The 3,251-nt window shown below is 43.6% G+C and overlaps 1 long non-coding RNA gene across 1 annotated transcript; it reads right to left on the reverse strand.

Annotated features, from left to right (window-relative positions):
- Positions 1-1,849: 1,849 nt before the first annotated feature.
- LOC135383737 (uncharacterized) lies at positions 1,850-2,924 on the reverse strand. Its single transcript, XR_010420037.1, has 4 exons — positions 2,871-2,924; positions 2,587-2,749; positions 2,326-2,465; positions 1,850-1,947 (listed from the first exon to the last, which is right to left on the reverse strand). It is a non-coding gene; the product is annotated as an uncharacterized LOC135383737 (long non-coding RNA).
- Between the last annotated feature and the right edge of the window lie 327 nt (positions 2,925-3,251).

Consider the following 3,251-nt stretch of genomic DNA (forward strand, 5'->3'; position numbering starts at 1 on the left):
GTCGAGACTATTATACGACATACTTTTAAATGAAAGAAGAGAGAAAGGCGAGAGAGAACCCGGCCCGAAGTCTACGAATGTCGAAGTACTGCAGCGACAGACGCTCTCACATATACGAAAAAAGAGAGAACCGCTAAATTGAAACTCGTGGAGTATACGTAAGCGGTTCTGTTTCAATCGCACAAAGGCAGCTTTCGAACGGGGTGACACGGTATTTTATTTCTGCATCGCCAATGTATTTTCTTTCTTTTTCTGTCGCAGGCGCAGTGTCTGTTCCATGGGTCTTATTGAAAAGCTCCAAAGTTTATCTTCATGCCTGGTCGCTCTTATCAGACAAAAGAGTCCCTTCTTCCTTTCGTCCATGTTTCCAATTTCGGTCGGTGTGTGTGTGTGCGTTGGACGAGGGAAAAAGAAAATACAAAAGGAAACCACCGCCCATTTTCGGCATCACAACATTCTGCAGCTATCTCGATGCACCAGGCGGCAGCGATATCGTTCGCTTTTCGTTAGCACTGTCCATGGGCTTCATTATGCTCCGTTTGGTTTCTGCTCCGATCCGAAAGAAGAACTGCAGGCATCTGAATGCGCTATAAATGCCAGGTTTGTTATAATTCTTATGTGCGTGGACATAATGTCATGCGACCACAATAAAGGCGTTAGAAGAAGTGACAGGACGAATGCATGATGTTAAAAAAATAAAAGCAATGTTAGACTTTCGCTACACTTCGGAGGCACAGACATGAGGCTGTTATTCCCGTCTCCCGCATTCGCAGTCTCAGAAAATAAATAATATTCGGCACTGCACTAGCAAGCCGTGACGCCACCGAATTCCTCTCTCGACTATACGTGACATCCGAAAGGAAAGCGCGCGAGAACATAATCATGAGGTATAAATTACACATATTTAGTTCATCTGGTAAAGACGTTTCAAACTCTGTTATCGCTGTCAGAGGAACCGCACCGAAGATGTCTCCAGGGATCCGCAGAAAAATAATGCCATAGAAAAATGATACCGGGTGTTTCACTTAGACCTCCGGCATCTGAATAATTCGGAAACGGCCGAAGTTATTGGAGAACTTTCCGTTTAGTGAACATCCCTCAGACATCGGGCATGAGCTCACCAGTGAGTAGCTCATTTGCACACGCGCACTAACTAAATAAGAATCATAACTTTTAAATTTTATTTCGGACGCTTTCGGTACCTGTGCCACTGCGATCGGGCAACCCTCAGTGAATAATATTCAAGGAAAAAAAATAATAAATAACTGCGTCGACAGTTGATAATTTTCTCGGGTAATTAATTTGTGTCGGTTTGCATATTTCTGAAGCGGACGAATGCCGCAATGCGCTGTTTGGCTCAACTGTCTGGCCCTCAGTTGCGTATTGACTTGCCTGGTTCACACCCCAGGCAGCACAAGGCGTCGGCTCACAGTCGGGCCGTGGCAGGGGAGCGACCCGACTTTGTCGGCCCCTGACGTCGGACCATACGTCGCTTTGCAACACTGGGCCGCTATAGGCCTGCAGTCGGGATGCGACAAACTCAGGGTAGCACCCCAACGGCTTCCCGACGAGCACCCGATATTCCGTTTACCCCCTCTCCCGCCTGGTATTTTTACCCATATAATGTACATATTAGAATGTATTTCAATAATGACACCATGTTTCACAGTGAAAAGTTTTATTGGTGACACTGAAACACTCAAAATAGGTGTGAACTTGCAAAATAGAAAGGTGCCCTCTCTATTAAGCCTAGTCCTACATACAGTAACATTTTGTCATCTATAAAACACAGGGCTTCCTATAAATGCGGGCCCATTGTGTTGCATTAGGGGTTGTGTTCTGTGAGCCTCCTGGTCACCGTCTTTATCCCCAGTGCCTGCAAACCAGCGGATAGCTGGCAGTAGATTTCTTATAGGGTGACATTTCCGTATCTCGGTTGTAGTACTTCTGTAATAATAATAATAATAATAAAAAAGAAACATGTTGCTCTGGTATGCAACCTGCATTGGTAGTCTGACCACACCAACTATATACAGGAGGAGCAAAGAGCAAGTTGCCACTTAAGGGCCACTGTATGAAGGGATATGTGCGGACAGCTTGGTGCTAACAGAAACGTGACAAACACCAACTTAGGATAGCACAGTTTCCACGTGAGAAAATGACCAACAAACTGTGAAAAAATAATAATCTATCAACAAGATGTCTTTTTTCTTGCTATGAAACCTTGTTAAATCGATATGGATACCCGAAGTATTTTTAAAACAAAAACAACACAGCATACCAGACTATATTTCTTATAAGTAAACATTGAAGTGGAAGTATCACCTCGAGCTTGAGAGAAACCAAGTAGACAGAAGTTCAGCGTCACACCAGCTTGCCCCCTTGTGTACCTATTTTTCCTTTATTCAAGCAAACATCACGTCGAGATAGGTTCATAGGGTTGTGATCGAAGTGTAGGCTGGATTCTGAAAGAGGAAGATGGATGACACACATTCTTGAATACAGATGGTGAAAGTGATTTGACAAAAGAAACAAAAAATTGGGGATGTGAGTTACGACCAATACATACAGAGTAAATAGACTTACCGTTGTCAGGATGGCGTGACAAGATCTGCTAGAAAAATCTTGACTATCATCACGGGAACAAAGGCTCTGAGGCAGAAATGTTGTGGTGTCCTCTTCACCGATACCCCGAGTCAGAACATTGATTTCTTCTCGCACGCCCCGGCAGTGTGTCCAGTTTGACACTCTGAATTAAAAAACGCATTAGCCATAGGCATCATATCGCGCGGACGGATTAATGCAGAATAATTTATTCACCGACGAACTTGTTCTTTCTAAGATATTTCGCATAACCAACGAGAACCTACCTCGAGCTGAAGATGTCCAGTGTTCCAGTTTTGTAGGCACGCACGAGCTGGAAGCACAACTGTCGCACGCAGTCAACCTGAAGAAGTTGTTCCATTTCGTGCAAATACACAATTTTTCTCCATATTGTTCTTTTTCATAATAAGTCAATCAATCAAATACACTATACATGCGCTTCTACACTGTACTGAACCAAAATTTCTCCAAAACATAACCTGTCACCCGAAAAGCAACACAAAAAGCATATGGAGCACTAAAACCGAAACGATGGGAAACTGCGCTGCTAAGTTTTGAGAGGTATTCTAGAGCGCTGTCATGCATGTTGAAAAGCATTTACGTGTAACGTTTATCAATGCGAGGAGTACCATAGAAAGAAATAGCTC

The sequence above is a fragment of the Ornithodoros turicata genome, chromosome 2 (assembly GCF_037126465.1).
Source record: "Ornithodoros turicata isolate Travis chromosome 2, ASM3712646v1, whole genome shotgun sequence".
NCBI lineage: Eukaryota > Metazoa > Arthropoda > Arachnida > Ixodida > Argasidae > Ornithodoros > Ornithodoros turicata.